Raw genomic sequence first — 18,338 nt, 5'->3', positions numbered from 1 at the left:
TAATACTCCATTGTATATATTACCACATCTTTATCCATTTATCCATTTACCCATCGATGGACATTTGGGCTCTTTCCATACTTTGGCTATTGTTGATAGTGCTGCTATAAACATGGAGGTGCATGTGTCCCTTCCAAACAGCACACCTGTAGCCCTTGGATAAATAAATAGTAGTGCAATTGCTGGGTCGAAGGTAGTTCTACTTTTAGTTTTTTGAGGAACCTCCATACTGTTTTCCAGAGTGGCTTTCCAAGTGCCCCAGCTTGCATTCCCACCAACAATGCAAAAGAGATCCTCTTTCTCTGCAACCTCGCCAACATCTGTTGTTGCCTGAGTTGTCAATGTTAGCCATTCTGAAAGGTGTGAGGTGGCATCTCATGGTGGTTTTGATTTGTATTTCCTTATGATGAGTACGTTGAGCATTCTTTCATGTATCGGTTGGCCATCTGGATGTCTTCTTTGGAGAAGTGTCTATTCATGACTTTTGCCCATTTCTTCACTGGATTATTTGTTTTTTGGGTGTTGAGTTTGATAAGTTCTTCATAGATTTTGGATACTAACCCTCTATCTGATATGTCATTTGCAAATATCTTCTCCCATTCTGTCGGTTGCCTTTAGTTTTGCTGATTGTTTCCTTCACCATGCAGAAGCTTTTTATTTTGATGGGGTCACAGTAGTCATTTTTGCTTTTGTTTCCCTTGTCTCCAGAGATGTGTTGAGTAAGAAGTTGCTGTGGCCAAGATCAAAGAGGTTTTTGCCTCTTTTGCTTTGTCCTCGAGGATTGTGATGGCTTCTTGTCTTACATTGAGGTCTTTCATCCATTTTGAATTTACTTTTTGTGTATGGTGTAAGAAAGTGGTCCAGGTTCATTCTGCATGTCGCTGTCTAGTTTTCCCAGCACTACTCGCTGAAGAGACTGTCTTTATTCTATTGGATATTATTTCCTGCTTTGTCAAAAATTAGTTGGCCATACGTTTATGGGTCCCTTTTGGGTTCTCTGTTCTGTTCCATTGATCTGAGTGTCTGTTCTTGTGCCAGTACCATACTGTCTTTATGATTACAGCTCTGTAGTATAGCTTGAAGTCCAGGACTGTGATGCCTCCTGCTTTGGTTTTCTTTTCCAGGATTGCTTTGGCTATTCAGGGTCTTTTCTGGTTCCATACAAATTTTAGGATTATTTGTTCTAGCTCTGTGAAGAATGCTGGTGTTATTTTGATAGGGATTGCACTGAATATGTAGATTGCTTTGGGTAGTATTCACATTTTAACAATATTTGTTCTTCCTATCCAGGAGCATGGAATCTTTTTCCATTTTTTTGTGTCTTCCTCAATTTTTTTCATACACTCTCTATGGTTTTCAGTTTATATATTTTTCACCTTTTTGGTTAGATTTATTCCTAGGCATTTTAGTGTAACTGTAAACGGGATTGATCCCTTGATTTCCCTTTCTGTTGCTTCATTGTTGGTGTATAGGAATGCAACCGATGTCTGTGCATTGATTTTATATCCTGCAACTTTGCTGAATTCATGAATCAATTCTAGCAGTTTTTTGGTGGAATCTTTAGGGTTTTCCATATAGTGTATCATGTCATCTGAGAAGAGTGAATGTTTGACCTCCTCCTGGCCAATTTGGATGCCTTTTATTTCTTTGTGTTGTCCGATTGCAGGGTCTAAGACTTCCAATACAATGTTGAATAAGAGTGTCAAGAGTGGACATCCCTGTCTTGTTCCTGACCTTAAGGGGGAAAGCTCTCAGTTTTTTCCCCATTGAGGATGATAATAGCGTTTGGTCATTCATATACGGTTTTAATGATCTCGAGGTATGCTCCTTCTATTCCTACCTTCTTGAGGGTTTTTATCAAGAAAGGATGCTGTGTTTTGTCAAATGCTTTCTCTGCATCTATTGAGAGAATCATGTGGTTCTTGCCCTTTCTTTTATTGGTGTGATAAATCACATTAATTGTTTTGCAGATATTGAACCAGCCCTGCATCCCAGTTATAAATCCCACTTGGTCATGGTCATTTTTTTAATGTGTTGTTGGATACGGTTGGCTAATATCTTGTTGAGGATTTTTGCACCCATGTTCATCAGGGAAATTGGTCTATTGGTCTGTAGTTCTCCTTTATAGTAGGGTCTCTGTCTGCTTTTGGAATCAAGGTAATGCTGGCTTCATAGAAAGAGTTTGGAAGTTTATCTTCCATTTCTATTTTTTGGGACAGCTTCAAGAGAATAGGTGTTAACTCTTCCTTAAATGTTTGGTAGAATTCCTCTGGAAAGCCATCTGGCCCTGGACTCCTGTTTTCTGGGAGATTTTTGATTACTGATTCGATTTTCTTACTGGTTATGGGTCTGTTCAAATTTTCTATTTCTTCCTATTTCAGTTTTGGTAAGGTATATGTTTCTAGGAATTTATCGACTTCTACCATGTTGCCCATTTTATTGGCATACAATTGCTCATAATATTCTTTTATTATTGTTTTTATTTCTGCTGTGTTGGTTGTGATCTCTCCTCTTTCATTCTTGATTTTATTTATTTCGGTCCTTTCCTTTTTCTTTTTGATCAAACTGGCTAGTGGTTTATCAATTGTGTTAATTCTTTCAAAGAACCAGCTTTTGGTTTCATTGATTTATTCTACTGTTTTTTGGTTTTGAATAGCATTAATTTCTGCTCTAATCTTTATTATTTCCTGTCTTCTGCTGGTTTTGGGTTTTATTTGCTATTCTTTTTCCAGCTCCTTAAGATATAAGGTTAGGTGTGCATCTAAGATCTTTCTTCCTTCTTTAGGGAGGCCTGGATTGCTATATACTTTCCTCTTATGACCGCCTTTGCTGCATCCCAGAGGTTTTGGGTTGTGGTGTTATCATTTACATTGGCGTACATATACATTTTAATTTCATCTTTAATTGCTTGGTTAGCCCATTCATTCTTTAGTAGGATGTTCTTTAGTCTCCAAGTATGTGTTACCTTTCCAAATGTTTTCTTGTGGTTGATCTCAAGTTTCATAGCGTTGAGGTCTGAAAATATGCACAGTATGATCTCAATCTTTTGTACTTGCTGAGGGCTGATTTGTGTCCCAGTATGTGGTCTATTCTGGAGAATGTTCCATGTGCACTGGAGAAGAATGTATATTCTGCTCCTTTAAGATGAAATGTTTGAATATATCTGTTAAGTCCATCTGGTCCAGTGTGTCATTCAAAGCCATTTTTTCCTTGTTGATCTTTTGATTAGAATATCTGTCCATTCCAGAGGCACCTCGGTGGCTCAGTAGGTTGAGCGACCAACTTCAGCTCAGGTCATGATCTCATGGTTTGTGAGTTCAAGCCCCACATCAGGCTCTGTGCTGACAGCTCAGGGCCTGGAGCCTACTTCTGATTCTGTGTCTCCCTCTCTCTCTGCCCCTCCCCCACCCATGTTCTGTCTCTGTCTCAGAAATAAATAAACATTAAAAAAATTAAAAAAAAATCTGTCCATTCCTGTGAGTGGGATGTTGAAGTCTCCTACTATTATGGTATTACTATGGATGAGATTCTTTATGTTTGTGATTAATTGACTTATATATTTGGGTGCTTCTACATTTGGTGCGTAAATGTTTATAGTTGTTAGGTTTCCTTGGTGGACAGTCTCTTTAATGATGATATAATGTCCTTCTTCATCTCTTGATACATAGTCTTTATTTTAAAGTCTAGATTGTCTGATATAAGTATGGCTACTCCGGGTTTCTTTTCTTGACCATTAGCATGATCAATGGTTTTCCATCCCCTTATTTTCAATCTGAAGTTATCTTTAGGCCTAAAGTGGGTCTCTTGTAAACAGCATATAGATGGATCTTGTTATCCTATCCATTCTGTTGCCCTATGTCTCTTGATTGGAGCATTGAATCCATTGATGTTTAGAGTGAGTACTGAAAGATGTGAATTTATTGCCATTATGTTGCTTGTAGAGTTGGAATTTCTGGTGGTGTTCTCTGGTCCTTTCTAATCTTTGATGCTTTGGTATTTATTTATTTATTTATTTATTTATTTATATTTTTATCTTTTCTCCCCTCAGAGAGTCCCCCTTAAAATTTCTTGCAGGGCTGGTTTACTGGTCACAAATTCCTTTAATTTTTGTTTGGGAAACTTTTGATCTCTCCTTCTATTTTGAATGACAACCTTGCTGGATAAAGAATTCTTGGCTGCATATTTTTCTGATTCAGCACACTGAATATATCCTGCCACTCTTTTCTGGCCTGCCAAGTTTCTGTGGATAGGTCTGCTGCACACCTGATCTGTCTTCCCTTGTAGGTTAAGGACTTTTTTTTTCCCTTGGTGCTTTCAGGATTCTCTCCCTGCCTGAGTATTTTGTGAATTTGACTATGATATGCCTTGTTGATGGTTGGTTTTTGTTGAGTCTAATTGGGGTCCTCTGTGCTTCCTGGATTTTGATGTCTGTGTCTTTCCCCAAGTTAGAAAAGTTTTCCACTGTGATTTGCTCACATAACCTTTCTAGCCCTATCTGTCTCTCTTCCTCTTCTGGGACCTCTATGATTCTGAGTTGTTCCTATTTAATGAGTCACTGATTTCTCTAATTCGTAAATCGTGCTCTTTTGCCTTAATCTCCCTCTGTTTTTCTGGTTCGTTATTCTCCATAATTTTGTCCCTTATATCACTAATTCTCTGTTCTTCCTCATCCATCCTTGCCCCCGCAGCATCCATTAGAGATTGCAGCTGAGTTATAGCATTTTTTATTTCATCCTAATTTTTACTTCTTTTATGTCCACAGAAAGGGATTCCGATCTATTTTTGACTCCAGCTAGTATTCTTATTATCGTGATTTTAAATTCTGTTTCAGACATCTTGCTTGTATCTGTGTTGGTTAAGTCCCTGGGTGTCACTTCTTCCTGCTCTTTCTTTTGGGATGAACTCCTTTGTCATTTTGAAGGGTGAAAATGAATTAATGAGGTAGAAAAAATTAAAGTAAAAAAATTAAAATGTAAAAAATATTAAAATTAAAAAATTAAAAATATACACACAAAAAAACGAATGATGCTAGATCCTAGGTGTGATTTTGTCTGGGTGGTGAAAGTGGCTTGATATATTAGAGAAAAAAGGGGAAAGAAGAAAAAAAAAGAAATCTTTTGAAAATTTGAAAAAAATGAATAAACTGAAGTAGACTAAAATAAAATGCTGTAAGGAAAATAGAATTTGAAAAAATTGACACAAAAGTAAAATATATAGTAAAAAAATTAAAGAAAAATATTTTTAATAAAAATTGAAAATAAATTTTTTCTCTTTCTGTATTCAAGAAAAAGAAAAGTGAAAAAGAGAAAAAGAAAAATAAAGAAAGAAAATTGAATAGATGGACCTGCTAACAGATTGAAATAGGACTGAAATTACTTCGTTTTCCCCTAGAAGTCAGACTATGAAGTGCTTTATAGTCCATAAACTAAGCAGGCGAAGAGACTTGTGTTCTTAAAGATCGATGTTGGCCCAGTTGGGCAGGCTTAGCATAATGGCTCCTTTATCCACTAGATGGCCCTGCTAGTCTTCTGACATGGAGTGTTATGGTGCATATGCGCATGCGCGGGAGTGGTGAAAATGGCGCCACCCAGTTACCCAGTCTCTAGTATTGGAACTCTGTTCTCTCCAATCAGCAATCATGCCCTAGTCCTTTGTCTTTAGCTTTCATCCACTCCCCATTTATTCACTGTCCGTGACCAACCCCAGGTAGTACCTCTCTCTTGAGTTTTGTCTCAAATGCGGCTGTTTTCCCCAGCCTCTTACTTCTGAGGGACTGTGGCTTTGACCCATTCTGCCTCTCTGTGGAGTATCTCATGGACCAATGGCCAAATGCCAGCCACACCCAGGAACATTTGCGGGACCCTGCTGCTGCCAAAACCCAGAGATTGTGGCCAGGTGCCAGCCAGCCCCAGAAAAAGTTCGCGAGATAGTGTAGCAGCAGCTTTTCAGGGATTATGGAAAATCACGACATACATCTGGCACCAGGTTTCACCCTTAAGGACCTTGTTCCAGCACCAGCAAATGTGGCCGTTCTCTGGGGTCTGCTGTGTCCATGTTGCCTCACAGCGTCTACCAAATCTCCTTCCAGCAGTGGGACCGCTTCTCCCCATGTTGCCCAAGAACCTCCTGGACCCCATTGTGCTCCTGGGGATTCGTCCTTCCCACCAGAGCATCATCAGGTATTGAGCTGCAGAGTTGCAGACTCTCTGTGCTCCCCGTTTACAGTCTTAATGGAATTTAAACCCTCTTCTTTCTCTTTTCTCCTTTCTCCCTTTTTAGTTCAGTCCCTGTGGCTGTTTCCACTTTTCCGCTTTCCTTCCAGCTGCTTTTGGTGAGGGTGCTTTTCCCGTATTCTCCCCACTGTCTCCATCCTCTCTCCACACACAAAAGCACCTCCCTGCCCTCTGCAGCTTCTCTCTCCTGAAGTTCACCTCTCCACACCAGGTACCTGCTGAATTCTGTGGTTCAGGTTGTGCAGATTGTTGTGTTAATCCTCAGGTCAGTTTTCTAGGTGTGCAGGATGGTTTAGTTTTGGTCTGGCTGTATTTCATGGATGTGAGACACACAAAAAACTTCCATGATGTTCCACCGTCTTGGCTCCCTCTCAAGAGTCAGATGCTTAACCAGCTGAGCCACCCAGGTGCCCCTATCCTCTCCCATATTTTTATAGGACCTCCCATATTCCTACAGATTCCATTGGTGTTGATTAAGAGCACTGATGAGTCAGTTATTGGCTTAGTGCAGGACTGACAGGGGTCTACAATAGCAGGAAATGAGCATTATACTTCAGGTGTGATGTAGAGGGAGCATCAGGTAGAATTGTACTTCACAGGATCCCTGTAAGACAGCAAAGTCCCTATACACACAGATAATTTAGAAGAATTTTACTCAATACCATACACAGGGAAAAGGGAGAAAACTATGGGAACTGGGAACATCAAAGTTTTTAACGACTCTTCAGAATGTCTTCATCTTTACTAAGTAAGAGCTTAGAGGCTTGGACAATATCATTAATAACTAAATCAGTGGTAGGAGCAGAGCCGTGGAAGACTGACTCATTATTATCCAGACCCAATGTATTTCCAGACTGCTGGTATTGTGAGGAGTAATATTTATAAGTCACTAATACAGTGTCATTTTTAATTCATCTCAGGATTAAAGAGACTAGTACTTCCCAAGTAAAGTTGTATCCCTAGTAAAGATTAGGCATACCTATACCTCTTTATATGTTCTCATTTTGGTTGCTACACTGTTTTCACTGACAATTTGTTAGCCATCTTGAAGATTTAGTTAAGTTATGCAGGTATGAGTCATTCTAGTATCATGTCATATTTACCGGCACTTAAAGGCATAAGACATAAAACTGGGTATATTAGATAAAATTTTATGACTTCATGACAATAAAATTACCAAAGACATTTGTTGAGTAGGTAAAATTACTATATGTGCCTTACTTCTAAACTTTGGCAGCACTTGGTTTTAGAACATTATATTCTTCTTTCTAAAGTTCTGATATATCATTTTATATTTGTTTTGTTTATAATCAGTACTGTTACTCATAGAAAATGTATAACATTGTGTCAGATTAACGTATTCAACTCAGCTATCAGTAATTGCATTTTATATTTTTATTTTATTTTATGTGACTACAAACTTATGTGTAGAGTTATTAAAGAGGTGATAACAAATGGGGCATAATCACTTCATAGAAATTCTTTTAAAATTGCTGGCTGGTTGTCAATCTGTGGTCTTCCTCAGTTCCTTACCACATGGGACTCCTTATGGGGCAGCTCACAACATGAAAGCTTGCATCATTAGAACAAGCAGGTAAGAATAGCTAGGAATAAAATAACATATTCTTAATGAGGATAATGTTTTCTGATAACTTCAGTTCTCATATATTTATTATATAAAGCTAAAATTATCTATTAAGATGTCAAAAACAGTTTAAACAAATGAAGTATACAGATTTCATTATAATTATTTCAATTATTCCCTTGGGATATATCTGCTCCTTGATATTCTGTATCATAATTTTTGTTTGACTCTATGTTAGCTCACAACCTTCTTGGGAGATTTCTGGGTGAACCCTGAAACCAGCCCTGTACTTGAAGGACAAAGAGAGACTGAAAAAAGAGGCAGGCCACTTCCAGATTGGTAGGTGGCAAGTTTAATAAGCATGGGAACTTACTTCTAAGGCTTATCTTGGGTAGCCACAATGCAAATAGATTTCTATACCTGCCTTCTAGAATCCTTGAAGTTTATAAAGAGACCTTAAAATGATTTAGTCACATACCCAGTCCAGACAGCCTGGGAACAGTGTTTGTGAGTGGGAAAGGCAAGCTTCACACACATTCCAAGGACAGGGGAGGAGGTGGAAGTCTCCAATTGTCAGGGTCCAACTGGCAGTCACAGCTTCTTGATGACCTCCTCCAACAGACTAAAAATATATCTTCCATTTCACTTGCTGTTATCATGCATCAATTAATGTTTTTTCTCAAAATTGCAAAAAAACACTAAAGTGTAAAACATATTTAATCAAATTTGTCATAGTAAATATCAACCAAATAATTTTTCTACTTATTAAATCAATGAATTCTTAGTCATCTGTGAAATATTATTTTCTGCAATTACACTGGGAGGAAACAGTGAAATTTCTGAGTAGGATGATTTAGGAACTATTCTGTTTACTAGTGTAACTCCTGGAATCTTATTATGACCAACATGAAATTATCAAAAACTGGTTTAGCCCAAACATATCCATGATCTGAAATCAATACAGAACCTCAGGATATATGGGATTTATAATCTCATACTTGCCATGGGTCGGAAGTCCAGAACATTTTAGCTGTGTCTTCTGTTCAAGACTTGACAAAGCTGGGTGTGTCCTTGACTAAAGTTTGATTAGAGAAAAGTCAGTCTTAAAGCTCCCTTGGGTTGTTGGCAGAATTTATTTCTTTGCAGCTATATAACCAACATTCCTATTTACTTAGTAGTTGTTAGTAGGAGACCTTTCTATGTTTTTAGAGATCATACTCAGGTCCTTAGCACATGGTCCCCTCCTTAGGCCCTCTCACACTTTAAATATCTTCCCTCAGTAAATGTCCAGTTCCTTTTAAGGGCTCACCTGATTGGATAAAGCCTACTCAGGATAATCTCCTCTTTGATGAACTCCTTTTTGATTGGGAATCTTAATTTTATCTGTAAAATCCCTTCAATTCTGCCACATTAAAAGGGAGGGAGTAATATATATGTTGTGCATACAAAGGAGTATAAATCTTATGAGTTATCTGCAAATTCTACCTACCACAATGGTTTTGTTGATAGAATATAAGTGACTAAGGGAATCCAAAAGGAAGGCTGAACAAAATGCAGATCTCTTTTTCCATGTTAAAAAATGCTTTACAGCAATTTTGGAACACTAAAGTACGTTAAACATTTTAATTATATTTCTCTTCAGTTCTGTGCAATGTATTCAATTAGCTTTAGTTTCAATATACATAAGTATCTGAAATTCTTAATCCATTCCCATAAAGGGTAAAACCCTTTACTTGAAATATTACATCATAATGTACTTGATTGCTGAAATAAAAATTCCCCATCAGAGGACTAAATATATTTATTTTATTCTCATCTTCTTTCTGAAAAGAAGCATTTAGCTGTGATAATAATAATATTAGTAATAATAATAATAATTGTGCTGTTTCATATTCCTTGCCACAGAAAATTCTCTTAATACTCCTTATCCATTAAATTTCCAATAACCTCTAGTGAGATATTTATCTTTTACCCTTTTATGTTTAATTATTTTATTATTTATGAAATGTCCAGAGCAACAGAGACATAAAAAGTCCAATGATTTACTAATACAGAGATGCTTATTACCCCCCTTTTAATGCACACTATCTTCCTTCTCCTCCCATAGATGTCTATTGCAAACTATAGATAATTGATTAATATGCCTATTTCTGACACATACGTGATTTTAAGAGAAATAAAATCATAATACCTTATTTGATTTTTTAATTAATAATATAGTCAATTACTAAAAACACTTTATATTCCAGGCACTATTCCAGTCACTGGGAATATAGTAGTGAACATACAGTAAAGGTTCTAAAAGCATGAATATTACTTTACACTGGGATGAAAAGAAATAAAACAGTAAAACATATGTCTAAGTAAAATAATCATTGAGAATAGTAGGGACAATATCAAATTATGTCATTGACCACTCTGTCTTTATTAGGTATGATTAGGAAAGTTTAGTCTTATTTAAATTTATTTTAAAAAACTGGGTAGCTTAAATAATTAATATATGGGTCTCTTTTAAGCTCAAAAGAAATTAACCATCAAATACTGATCCAATAACATTAATTTATTCATATTTGAAAAGTTTTCTATATTAATTGGTCTATTTAAGGTTCTGATACCTCTTTGTGTATGTTTGGATAGCTTATATTTGTTAGGAAATAACAAATTTCTGAAATTGGGCCTTTGAATTTGTCACCTGTGGTAGGCAGTCTCCTGAAAATGGCTCCCTATGATCTTTGACACCTGGTACTCATGTTCTGGTATAATCACCTCCCCTACAGTGTGATTATACAAGTGAGATTATAAAAAGACTATGTCTTCTGTCTAGTTTCCCCCTCTCTTCTTCTGGCTGTTTTTGCTGTTCATTCTAATGACACAAACTTTCATGTGGTGAGCTGTCCCACAGAGACTCCCATGGGAGTCCATAACAATTTCCAAACTTTTTTCCATGACATTGTTTAAAAATATTGTTTCTAATAAGAAGCCTAAGTAAAGTTCTTAATTCATTTTTTTTAACATTTATTTATTTTTGAGACAGAGAGAGAGAGAGAGAGCATGAGCAGGGGAGAGTCAGAGGAAGAGGGAGACATATAATCTGAAACAGGCTCCAGGCTCTGAGCTGTCAGCACAGAGCGTGACACAGGGTTCGAACCCACAGACTGCGAGATCATGACCTGAGCCGAAGTCGGACGCTTCACCGACTGAGCCACCCAGGTGCCCCATAAAGTTCTTAATTCAGTCTGTCTCCTTTTTAATAGAAGTCAGTCCATTCACTCTTTAAAGGAAGAAAATATGATTTAATAATTGCATATTATATTTTTCAGAGGCTAATGAGGTCTATAATATAAAAGGGTGGGAAAAAAAGAGTAAAAAGAAAAGGCAAGTGGCAGAAATCTTGCACAAGCTATTTAGTACCATCTGGTCAAGCAGTACAATGTAAATTAATCTTACTTTCTAGTTCCCTGTGTAGACACACCTTTTCTTTACTGCTTCTGTTGACCCTTGGAGCAGAATATATTTCTACTGAATACCCATACTTTAGGAAACTTTATCAAACTTTCAAGTTCTGCTTTGATCATCTGTTCTATGAAAGTCATATTTTAATCAATAAAAATATTTCAAGTATGGTTTTATTATTAATGATAGTTTTATTGCAGCATAACTAAATGATATGTTCTCTTTCATTTCTACTTTGAAAACCATGAAGCTGTCATTATGACTTACTAATTGTCACCATATTCTCACAGCTATTTATTATGCAAAATTTCAAACTTAAAGATTCATGGAAAGAATAACATAATGATGTAATTTATTTAATAATTATTAAAATTTGTCATGTCTGCATTATTTGCATGTATAGGTCTAAACATAAATATATAGATATACAAAGATAAATGGTATAGGAATCACATATGTAAGTATTGCTATTTATTTGGAATTGGTTTAAAAACTGAAAAATCATAATACTTTACCACTAAGTATGCATTCTTTTTTAAAAATATCCTCCAATCTAAAACTACTCAAAAATTATTTCTTAGAATTGTTTAATTTCTAGTTCATACTTAAGTGTCCCTAAATGTACCATTATGATAGAAATATCAGTTATACACATATTTTCAAATAGGTTCACTTATTGCACTTGGTTTTTACATTTGGTTAACCTCACTTTTCTAAAAAATAACATTGAAGTAAATAGACAAAGCTGTTTAATTGATTGTAGAATGGTCCATATTCTCTATGTGTATGATTGTTTTCTCACAGTATTATGTAATATCTTTCTCCATTTCCTATATTTCATGTAGACTAGAAGCCAGATTAGTGTAACCTAGATGATGGTATGGATACAGGGTAAATATTTGTGATAAGAGCATTTCATAGATGATGCTAAGCACTTTGTGTGGAATCACATCAGAGGTCACTTGATACCAGGCTATCTCATTTTTAACAATGAACACCGTATTTTAAAGAATATAACTACCAGGTCTCAAAAATATAAAAGAATGCCATTCCTTTTAGAATCAGCAAGTGCCATGTTGGGGGATACTTTGAGTCTTTGCAAATACTCTGTTCCCTGATAACTTTTCACTGTTGTTTTCAGGATTTTTTAGTGATCATTATGTGAATCATTTACTTTCTCATAGGTTGAAAACATGATGTTCTGTTTATCATTGCTTCTAAATTTACCTGCCATTCCTTTGCAGTTTTATTTGAACTGCTAGTCTTCCTTTAAAAAGGAAGTGTAAGTAGTTATAATTTTAATTATCAATTTTTTTGAGGAAGAAATTGGCATGATGATTACCACCACTGGTGGAAAATTTTTTCAAAAATTGTTAGTAACAATAAAAAATTAATTATTATTCAAAAATATGAAATGATAAATGCTTGATAGATTCATTATAAGTAGATTTTTAGTAAGTAGTTATGAAATATTTTCCTCCATGGATATTAAATGAGTTTTTTCTTTTTTTTTCAGTATCATTATGATTTAAAGGATGATTATTTAATTTTAAACAGTAAATTTCAGGCATTATTTTTTGTGATGTTTAAATTATTCCAGTTGTGGCCATTGGAGCACCTTAAAATTGGATTTTTTTGTCCATTTGACATGACTCTTATCATAAGTTGTCATGTACTTCCTTGTTTTTTAATGTAAAATGTTGTTCATGAATACTTTATACTCCAGACCTGGAATCAATGATTTTTCCAAGGAGCCGTAGGTTGGTTATTATGTAAATGATATCTGGAAAAACTGGGAATGAGTTGTGTTCATCCTGTTAACAATACCAGGAAATACCTTTTGTTTAAGATAATTGTGAGTTTATTTTTGTATTGGCATTCAATAGTAAAAAGTAGTTTTTTAAAATATCTTTAATTTTACTCTTGATTATATTTGTAAATATTGATTCCTCATTACATATATGCATTTGTTTTTGTTATTTTATGTACTTGAATAAAGCCAATATTATAATAATATGATAAAATCACTGAGATCAGCTTAAGATTTATTTATGATTTTTGTTTCTGAAGAATAAATACCTTGAGGAGGTAGAGGGATACAAGGGGTTAAAAGCTAAGACTATTAGGGTTCATTTTGAGATAATAAAAATATTCTGAAATTGGCTATGGTGATGGCTGCACATATCTGTAAATATAATTTAAAATATTAATTTGTGCACTTTTAATGGGTGAATTTTATATAAATTATATCTTAATAAACTATTAAAAAGTATACTACCCTATAAATGTTTACTCAAACCCTTTGTATCCTTTTAAATTAGGTTCTTAATATTATTGAGTTATGAGAAATCTTTGTATATTATAGACACAAGTTCCTCATCTGATATGTTATTTGAAACATTCTTTTTTCTCATTCGGTGCATCATCTTTTTACTTCCTTGATGGTGTCCTTGATTTTTAAATTTTAGTGAAGTTCAATTATCTGTTTTTCTTGTAGTTATTTGTGCTTTTTATATGATTTATAAAGAAACATTCCCTAACCCAAGGTAACAAAGATTTACTCCTATTTCTTTTTCTAAGACTATTATAGATTCAGCTCTTAATATTAGAACTAGGATAAATTTGGAATTAATATTTGTGTATGATGCAAGATAAGAGTCTAACTGTATTGTTTTGCATATGTGCATTCAGTTGTCCATACACCATTTTTTGAAAAGATTGTTCTTTTTTCATTGAATTGACTTACCACTCTTGTCAAAAGGAAGTAACAGTATAAAAGTCAAACTTTCACACACTTAATAACATCAATGAATAGAAAAAGAAGAAGTAATTATGGATAATAGACTGATGAATTTAAACAAAAGGTTTTAGTGATATCTTCTCATCATGGATTAGTTTATGTAACAATTAAGGAAAGCTTTGAAGAAACAAATAAAATTATAGTCTTTGGAAAACTAGGGCTTCAACATATGAAAACCATTTTTTTAACTTCCTTTATCTCATTTATCTCAATTATGTCTTACCTGAATTTTTTTCAGTTTCCCTGGTGACTATAGTGATCCATTTCATTCTCTAGACTCTGCTATTGTTGATTTCATTGCAATTCCAATGTGACATACATTTTAGAGATTTTCCCTGGCATGGAGTTGTGGGTTCTTAGTCATTTTCATAAAATCTGTCAGAAATTATTTAGTTTCTTGGTATGATCATGAGACGCCTCCTGAATTCTCAGAATTGCTACAATCACATTTTTTAAATTTTTTTATATTTATCATGAAATTTAAATGTGAAATGAGGTGAAAAGAGACCTGAGTGTGTATGCACAGACTGTCATGATGAACTGGAACACTCTTTATTTCAAGGTTTTTCTCAAATGTTACTTCCTTTTTCAGCTTTTTTTTTCTTCAGAGAAAGACTCAAGAGAGAGCATGAGCAAGGGAGGGGCAGAGGAAGAGGGAAAGAGAGAATCTTAAGCAGGCTCTACGCCCAGTGTGGAGCACAACTCAGGGCTCAATCTCATGACGGAGATCGTGACCTGAGCAGAAATTAAGAGTTCAATGCTTAATAGACTGAGCCACACAGGCACCCCACCTTTGTCAGTTTTCTCCAGATATGACCCAAAGTGTATATATTTTTGATATACAATTTAAATTTTTATAGATCTATATTTGCACATTTCTTATAATATGATAACCACATGTTTTTGTGACTATTTCTCCTATTTAGAAAACTGAGAGATGATGCCTTAATTATTTTTGGATTCTTGTAGCAAAATATGGTTTAAAAATATAAATGGAAAACAATTTGACAATAAATTTCATATATTAAAAAAATCATATATATTAATCTTATGCTCAATGTCCTGAATAGTTTATCATTCTATATAGAAAAAATTATAGTAAATATTCATGAATGATGCATCTTTTAATTCTGGAATATTATATGACTATATTAGTAAATATAAAATAAAGTGCATTGATTGGTATGTCTTTATCCCATTAAGTAATCTAAAATACTAGAAATCTCTTGTCCTATTACAGCTTTGAACATACTCATTGTGTGATAATCATTTAAAGTCTCTGAGTCTTAGTTTATCTATACATAATCTGAGAATGATGTCTGCCTTTTTTCATTTATTTATATGCAATGCTCATCAACAATGGAGCAGAAATTATGCTTGGTTATTTAACACTGACAAGATAATTAAGCAAGGCACTATCACTACACTGAAAAGCAAAAATATGAAAATCAAACTAAACAGTAAATTTTAATATGCAAATGTAAGGCATTATTATTACATGTATATCTATATATGTGCTGCCACCAAAGACAGCACTACATGCATATCTTTGTAAAAAGAGTTAAAATATGAACATAAACTAAATTATACCCTGCAAGAGTAGTCTGATAAAATTGGAGAACCTGATACTAATTGCATATATTGGGTTATTTTTGTTGTTTATATATAAAATTGAATTATAATGAAAACAGTGTCTTCTTAACAGGAAAGCACCAATGTACTATATAATGTATATAATTTGACTTACTGTGTTCATATGCAAGTGAAATGTTTAAGGGAAGGAATAATTCTCTAGGGCAGAATTTGGCAAGGCCTATGGGTGAAATTTGTCCTGCTGCCTGTTTTTGTAGGGCCTGACCTGAGAGCTAACAAAGGTTTTTACAGTTTAAATGTTTGGAAAATATTTTTTTTTTTAATAATAATCTTTGGGGCGCCTGGGTGGCGCAGTCGGTTAAGTGCCCGACTTCAGCCAGGTCACGATCTCGCGGTCCGGGAGTTCGAGCCCCGCGTCGGGCTCTGGGCTGACAGCTCAGAGCCTGGAGCCTGCTTCCGATTCTGTGTCTCCCTCTCTCTAGGCCCCTCCCCCGTTCATGCTCTGTCTCTCTCTGTCTCAAAAATAAACGTTAAAAAAAAAAAAAAAAAAAAAACAAACCTGACATTCTGTACAACTCCTCAGATCTTGCCTCTACTTACTAGATGGGATGCTGCCTGATTCATAAATCATTTAATAAAGCCAATTAGAGCTGTAGAATTTATTCAGTTTAATTTTCGTTACTTAACACTGTCTACACTTTGATTTTGGACTTGTAGCCTTCAGAACTGTGAGAAAATAAATTTCTGGTACTCAAGCCACTCAGTATGTGGCATTTTATTATGGCAGCCCTACCAAACTAATATCAAGTATCCAGAAATAAAACCACATAAACAGCCCTGCTGATTTGTTTCTTTTCGGTGGCTGTTTGTTGTTGTTGTAGTTGTTGTTTTTATTCCAAAAGTAGAGTTGTGGTTGTGATAGAAATCATATGGCCTGAAAAACTAAAATATTTACTATCTGGCCTTTTGCAGAAAATGTTTGCCAATTACTGGTGTAAGTTTGTGGAAGATAAGAACTTTAGCAAAGAAACTTATATAATGCTGTGATTTTGAAAAGGCTCCCCACAATGTTTTAAATATTAACTAGGGAAATGCTACATAATGGTAACTGTACTCTCCCCCTGTCTCTGTAGCATGAAAAATAGAAAAGACAGTTCAAAATAAGTTAGGGTTGCAGTATTTCAGCAGCACATGTGCAAAATAATTTCTTAATCAAAATACCATTACTGATAATAGTGAGAAAATTATTATTTACTTTCATGGTAAAACTCTAAAATTACGTAAGGTAAAGGATAAAGATCCAAAAGTTAATGTTCATGCTGATGTACCTGGAATCATTAAGCCATGTATTGAGAATTGTTGTCAAAGAAACTCAGGTGAATTCAAAAGAAATATTTTAATAGAAGGCTAAGAATATGACAATTTAGCTTAGGTAGATTAAGTCGTGGTATTATAGTAAAGAGTTAATAACAGAAGCAGCAATAGCACTTGGCCTAGCTATCAAGTGGTTCTTATTTTCTTGAAAATTGGAAGAAGTGTGAAAAAATAATGTGAGAAAATGTCAATCCAACTTTTCTCTTGAAATCTGGGGAAATACTATATCTCAAGGGACATAGTAGGTGTAAAAAGTTACAAATGCCTAAGCCTTCCAAGGAGAGAAGACTGTCCAAGTCCCAAGGGAGGGTGGTTCATGATGAAAAGGAGCTTCCTTGCCAAAAACTGTTGGATTTGGTTTCCGCAGCTTTATTCAGTACAAAAACATATTGTAGGCAGTAACCTAGGTCTCCCAGCAACACAGACACACAAGAGGATATGAGGTTTCATTCCATGAACTCACACAATTAAATGCTCTCAACAGTTGTGTTCTTATTCAATATGGAAGGTACAAAGGAAAACAAATGAACAGGTATAGTACCATAGTAATCTGTAGTCTGTAAATGGATGCCCCTACTATGTGCCAGATGCTCTCACTGGATCTGAAATAGAAATATGAAACAGGATCCTTGTGCCCTTACAGTAATGGACTTATGGAGGGGAGAGAGCTGTCTTTAACCAATAAACTTGCTAGTGCAGTAATTTCTTTAAAATGTAAAGATCATAAAATTTTAGTTCAATGAAAATACAAAGTGTGAAGTAAATTATTTAATATTTTTTCAAGAATTATAGGAATTACCAAGTTCAACCTATATAAACATTTAATGGACACTCTTCTTCAGATGAGTCCTAATATGTACTTGATAACTATCAAGAATTTTGTTGTTAAAGAATGGCATAGTGATAGATTAAAATTAAAGAAAAATCAACAAATCTTTTATTTGACCTATGTCACATGCTCCAGGAGAGGACAAGAGTGCCATATGCACCATATTTAGATTTCTTCTATGTAGAAAAATTATAATTTCATAGGCATGCTACAAGCAATTTTATTTTTCGTAAAAGTGCTTCCTATAGATCCATCATTTAGAAGCTAGAATGTGTGAGACACATACATGATACAAGATGGAAAGTGGAGTTAAATAATCATTTAAAAAAATTTTTTTTCAACGTTTATTTATTTTTGGGACAGAGAGAGACAGAGCATGAACGGGGGAGGGGCAGAGAGAGAGGGAGACACAGAATCAGAAACAGGCTCCAGGCTCTGAGCCATCAGCCCAGAGCCCGACACGGAGCTCGA

The 18,338-nt window shown here is 34.9% G+C and overlaps 1 long non-coding RNA gene across 1 annotated transcript in view; it reads right to left on the bottom strand.

Moving 5' to 3' along the window:
* Positions 1-7,613: 7,613 nt before the first annotated feature.
* The window catches only part of LOC109503389, a 38,210-nt gene continuing 27,485 nt past the window's right edge, over positions 7,614-18,338 (bottom strand). The window contains exon 2 of the long non-coding RNA XR_002162337.3: positions 7,614-7,837. This is a non-coding gene — a long non-coding RNA (uncharacterized LOC109503389). The remainder of the gene's footprint in view (positions 7,838-18,338) is intronic.

This window comes from Felis catus, chromosome C2 (assembly GCF_018350175.1).
Source record: "Felis catus isolate Fca126 chromosome C2, F.catus_Fca126_mat1.0, whole genome shotgun sequence".
Lineage (NCBI taxonomy): Eukaryota > Metazoa > Chordata > Mammalia > Carnivora > Felidae > Felis > Felis catus.
Note: the sequence above shows the minus strand (reverse complement) of the source record. Positions and strands in the feature narration are given on the sequence as shown.